The 6,000-nt window shown below is 39.2% G+C and overlaps 1 protein-coding gene across 6 annotated transcripts in view; it reads right to left on the bottom strand.

Moving 5' to 3' along the window:
* Nucleotides 1-2,136: 2,136 nt before the first annotated feature.
* The window catches only part of Ktn1 (kinectin 1), a 94,026-nt gene continuing 90,162 nt past the window's right edge, over nucleotides 2,137-6,000 (bottom strand). For all 6 annotated transcript variants that reach the window (XM_048362920.1, XM_048362921.1, XM_048362918.1 and 3 more), the window contains one exon: nucleotides 2,137-2,636. The gene's annotated coding sequence lies outside the window, so the exon portion shown is untranslated. The remainder of the gene's footprint in view (nucleotides 2,637-6,000) is intronic.

Below are 6,000 nucleotides of genomic sequence, written 5' to 3'. Positions count from 1 at the left end.
AATCACTGACTGGCATATTTACGTTGGTAGAATTCAACAGTTACATGCTACAATTTCTCTCTCCCAGAACTTCCTGCTACTTCAGAGGCAAAAGCTATGAGTGTGGGACTGGAATATTTAAGGAGCATCCCAAACCAACAGGAAACTAAACTGTGATCCTAGAGTTCCTTAAATGTTGTGTGTGTGTGTGTGTGTGTGTGTGTGTGTGTGTGTGTATGTATGTATGTATGTATGTATGTATGTATGTGTTTTAATTAAGCATACACAAGTCGAAGAATTGCACAATTCTTCTGTGATCAGCTCTGAAGGGAGAGCAGAGAAGCAACAAGAGGTTATGATGGAGGGCAGAACTTGTCTTAGGTGGCAGAGACATTAACCCTCACATAGGCAGAGAAAGAAGAATGGAGAAATCTATCTACCTTACAGTTCAGATGGCTTGCTACAAGCAGCCAACCAATGCTGCCAAAGCCTAAATCTACAAGCCAGTGCATCACTTGGCTAGAAATGTCCCTCAGTTTATCTCTGCATACTTTAGAAACAGTACTAAGTCGATTCCTCAGCACCACATAAACAGAAAAGGTCAGAAGTGGCATTGTGGCTCAAGTGGTAGAGTGCTTTCCTTGAGCAAAAAGAAGCTAGGGACAGTAGTGCTCATGCCCTGAATTCAAGCCCCAGGACTGGCAAAAAAGAAACTGTACTAAGTGTGTGCTATAAGGAGAAAAGTTTAGGAGGTACCACGTGGGATGTACATATTAGAAAAATAAGTATTACAGACAAAACTAAGCAAAATTAGGAGCCAGGAGACAATATTGTTAGCAAAGATCTCACAGAAAAGTGACAAGATGGTGAAGGACTGGCCAAAGTAGATATTTAAAGAGACATTGCTACAATCTTGTGGGAGAAGCATGACTGCTCTGTTCAACAAACAGTACAGTGATGCACTCTAAGAAGAACCTTCTTTTTATGAGGGGAGTAGGGAGTTGCTGGAGTTTGAAACAAAGGTTTCACAGATTACTAGGCAGGCACTCTTTATCACTTGAGCCCCACCTTTCTTTTGTTTTGTTTTCAATGCTATTTGTATAGGGTGTCACTTTTTGCCCAGGCTGTCCTAGACCACAGTCCTCCAACTACCATCCCTTGAAGCTTGGATGAAGGCAAGCACCAAATCAACTTATTGACTGAGATGGGGCCTTGCAAACATTTTGCCCTGGCTGGCTTTTAACACTGATCCTTCTGGATCCTGGCTTCCCAAGGAGCCACTGTGCTTGGCTCTAAAAGGTAGCTATTGATACTCCACGGCATAACTGTCAATGGAATTGACATCTAAAGAGAGCAAGGCTTTCAAAATATTTTTAATGCTTCCCCCTCATCTCCTGCCTAATCGTTGGGTGTTACTACGGGGTTGCTAAGGTCTTAAGCTTGCTAGATAAGCATTCTACCCCTTGAGCCACATTCTTAAGTCGTTTTTGCGGGGTCTCATGTTTTGCCCTGGACTGGCCTTGGACCACAGTACTCCTACTTATAGCTTCCCAAACCTGGGACCACAGATGTGCCCCACTATACCCAGCTTATTGATATAGGGTTTCTCTAACTTCCTGCCTGAGCTGGCCTCAAACCACAATTATCCTATCTCCCTCTCCTGAATAACTGGGATACGGGCATGCACCAGTACTAACTACCCAGCTACTTTTTTTGGTAGGTCCTGGGGCTTGAACTCTGGGCCTGGGTGCTGTCCCTGAGCTCTTCAGCTCAAAGCTAGCGCTCTACCAGTTGAGCCACAGCATCACTTGCCCAGCTATATTTTAAAGAAGTTTTTAAATAAAAAGGTAAAGTATTTAACACAATATCTGAAAAGAATCTCAAAAATTAATATTAATTTAAAAAACACTAGTCATAGTAAAAATAGAGATTCTCTATCAGAAGTGGAGTGGTAAGTCAGCCCCTAAGTTCCTGTCTTATGCTTTCTGAAATCCACAGCACACTGGGGCACAAATGAAACAGCAGACTATCAGAGAAGGCCCAAAGCTCCATGCAAGACCTCCTTACCTTGTTCAATGGTTGCAACCAATAAATGTGTTCAGTTGTGCTGATCTGTAGTGCTAATGAAATCCATTAAATCTCAATGAAAATTAGAAGTCAAGTTTGAATAATAAGTATCCCTTTATTTGTTGACTGCCATTACAAAAACTGATTTCAGTAGCAACAAAAGTGTTTTTCTTGATGTCAGAGGCAGTTACTACCCAAAGTGTTAAGTAAAACAGTGTACAATATCAGTATTAAAATGTTAAGTTTTATGTTGTTTTGACCACTTTGATCTTCTCAACAATTTCATTGAGCAAAATAAGATAAAAGTTTACATGTTTATTTTTCTTTAGGAATGTAAAGGTCTAATTATTCAAACAGTTTTATTATAAAACTAAACTCTGAAGGTGTCTACAGAGTTGGCTTTTTTTTTTTTAGTTTTTTTTTTCCTCTTTAAATCAGTAGTCTAACAAGGATTAGAAAAGACAAAACCTGTTCAGTGTTTCTGACAAAGTAGAAAGGGTGAAAACATAAATAAGGCTTTAATTTGGCAAAATATAATACAATGCCTTCAGTTATCCTTGAATGAAGAATAGTTTCCGAATAACATCACTCTGTAAAAAATCAGAAAGAAATTAATTTTAAAATAAAGCAAGAAAGGCAATCATATATTTTTCTTATAAATACTCCACTTAATCAGATAAGGCACTTTCAACTAGGCTCAAAACAATTCATACTTTGTGAACCAAAACAAGAAAACATTTACAGGATTCAAAAAGTGGGTTTAAACATATATTTTAAAGCTGGGTGCTGGTGGCTCACATCTATAATCCTAGGTACTCAGGAAACTGAGATTTGAGGATTGTGGTTAAAGCCAGCTCTGGCAGAAAAGTCAGCAAGACTCTCACTTCCAATAAAAATACTCAGAAAAATTGGACTGTGGCTCAAGTGGTAGAGTGCTAGCCTTGAGCACAAAGAGGCTCAGGGACAGTGCCCAGGCCCAGAGCCCTGTGTAGGTAGGTAGATAGACAGACATAAAGATATGAATGTGAGGGGCTGGGGATATAGCCTAGTGGCAAGAGTGCCTGCCTCGGATACACGAGGCCCTAGGTTCGATTCCCCAGCACCACATATACAGAAAACGGCCAGAAGCAGCGCTGTGGCTCAAGTGGCAGAGTGCTAGCCTTGAGCGGGAAGAAGCCAGGGACAGTGCTCAGGCCCTGAGTCCAAGGCTCAGGACTGGCCAAAAAAAAAAAAGATATGAATGTGAGCCAATGGAGAGACAAAGGAAAATTTAAGTTTTCTCTCATATGTGGACGTTAGATCTAAATTATAAATATATATGTAAACAGGATCATAAGCATATACACATAAATGTGTACTGAAGTATATATAGATAGGGGAGGATCCCAGTGGCTTAATTCCTCTGAATAACTAATTTACAGTTTAATAAAATGAGCATCAGGAAGCTGTGGGAGGATTGAGGTCAAGAGGAAAATGGTAGATGAATAGAGAGAGAAAGAGTGGGAAAATACAGTCACACTATTCAATGTACATATGTGGAAATGGAACTACAAAAATTGAGGGGATGGGTGTGGTTGGGAGAGATGGGGGAGAATTATGAAATGACACTAATCGAGATGCATTGCACTCATAAACTGACATGTTGAACTGAAACACCTCTGTACAGTTACTTAAAGATACTTGTTTTTGAATAAATAAATGAGCCAGATCTTGTTAGAAAATTTGTTTGGGGCAGTGGGAGAGATAGGACCAGTGATAGGAAGGGTAAGACTTACTAGCACACATTGTAAATTGCAGAGAGGCCAACAATGAATCCCCCTGTAAATAATATAAGCTTACAAAAAATTTAAATAATCAGCTGACTACATTATGTAGAAAGCCTTCAGAGAGGTTAGAAAGGTACTCTTATGAAAGTTCAACAGTGTGTGCCTGCAATGTCAAAAAGAAGTTCCATCAACTTTTCCATGGTATTTAACCTATCCCTGAGGCTTTTCTTTCTACTGCTACCAATACAGTCTTCAGAGACATGGGTTTCACAAGTTACAATTAAGAGTTGCCCTTTGGGCTCACTAGAATACCTTGATTCCTTTAGAACAAAGAGTGGTTCACATCTGTAATCCAAGCTACTCAGAAGATGCAGGGGAGCATAAATTAAAGCCAGCTTGGACAAAAATTTTCCAAGACAGCGCAAACAAAAAATAGGGCTGGAGGCATGGCTCAAGTGCTAAAGCACCAGCCAAACAAGCTTGAGGGTCCTGAGTTCAAAATCTGAATATTGGGCTGGTCACCAGTGGCTCACACCTGTAGCCCCAGCTACTCAGGAGGCTGAGATCTGAGAGAGGTTTGAAGGCAGCACAGGCAGCAAAATCCACGAGACCCTTATTCTCCACCCAAAAAAATACAAAAAAAAAAAAAAAAAAAAAAAAGCCACCAGCAGAGCCATGGCTCAAGTGGTAGAGCACTATCTTTGAGCAAACTTTTGCTCAGGGACAGCTCCTAGGCCCCTAAGTTTAAGCCTCAAGATGAGCAGCCAAAAAAAAAAAAAAAAAAAAAAGCAAAACAAACAAAATATTAGCAAAAAAAGATTATCTGAAGTACTAGTCTAAGTCTATATTTGAATACTGTATCATAGGTAGTATGGTATAATCTGCTCAGAGAACATAAAACCTAGAAAACCTAGAAAACAACAATAAAATCTGTATTCACCACCTAGAATACAGCAAATCCCCTTTACTTTTTTGGTAGTATTGGGATTTGCTACACAGGCAGGTTCAGCTAAGTGATGCCAACAGCATTTAAAAAAAATTTTTTAATAAGTCAGTGTCAAATGCTAATAAAGCTAGGCTTTACAAGGTAGCATAGACAATAAAATCTTATAATATGATTTAGTCAATAATGGACTTATTTAACCTCATTTAAAACATTCATTCCTGGGCTGGGAATGTGGCTTAGCAGTAGAGTGCTTGTGTAGCATGCACAAAGCCCTGGGTTTGATTCCTCAACACCACATAAACAGAAAAAGCTGGAAGTGGCACTGTGGCTCAAGTGGTAGAGTGCTAGCTAACTTGAGCAAAAAGAAGCCAGGGACAGTACTAAGGCCCTGAGTTCAAGCCCCACGACTGGCAAAAACAAACATTCATTTCAACATCAAAGAATGGATTTCTTAGCCAGGCATTGTGGCTTACTTCTGTTACTTTAGCTACTCAAGAGGTTGGGATCTTAGAACTCTGATTCAAACCAGCTGAGGAAGACAAAACCAGCAAAAAAAAAAGTTAGAAGGGGAAGGGTGGATCAAGTGGTAAGAGTGCTGGCCTTGAACATCTGCATGAGGAATTCTTAGATTATCTACAAAAAACAAAGAACAGTTTCTAGTTTCACACCTATGATTCCAGCACTGAGGTGTCTAAGGCAAGAAGATCACTAGCCTGACGTGCATAGCACCACCTGGTCTCAAAACGAACAACAACCACCACAAAATCCAGCTTTCTTTAAAGAAATATTAATAGTCCCTTGCCTTAGCCATGTAATAAGTGCTGTGCATTCTTTAAGAAATTGTGATAACTTTATTTTTAGTCTGCAATCTTCTATCAGTTTAAAATGTTATGGTTACTTTGTTTATTATAAAGTCCTAAAGAGAGGGGGAAATACCACACAAACATATATACTGAATAAAATGATAAAACATATCTACAGAATAAAATGATAAAGTAATTGTAGGCATAATATTAATGGACAAACCAAGCAGTCAAATTATAAGAAAGCCTAATTTTTAAAAAGTTAAAGTAGGCCAAGAAAGGGTTTCCTTCTTCCACATTGAAAGACCTTCAAATTATGGGCAAGATAGAAAAGTAAAAGCTGTTACTTCAAAGTTCTACAAATAAAGAATGCAAATACATGGATACCTTACATGCATACCCCTCAGCCCCTCATTAAGTCAATTAGGCATAAATAGTA

Source organism: Perognathus longimembris, chromosome 14, assembly GCF_023159225.1.
Source record: "Perognathus longimembris pacificus isolate PPM17 chromosome 14, ASM2315922v1, whole genome shotgun sequence".
In the NCBI taxonomy this organism is placed as follows: Eukaryota; Metazoa; Chordata; class Mammalia; order Rodentia; family Heteromyidae; genus Perognathus; species Perognathus longimembris.
Note: the sequence above shows the minus strand (reverse complement) of the source record. Positions and strands in the feature narration are given on the sequence as shown.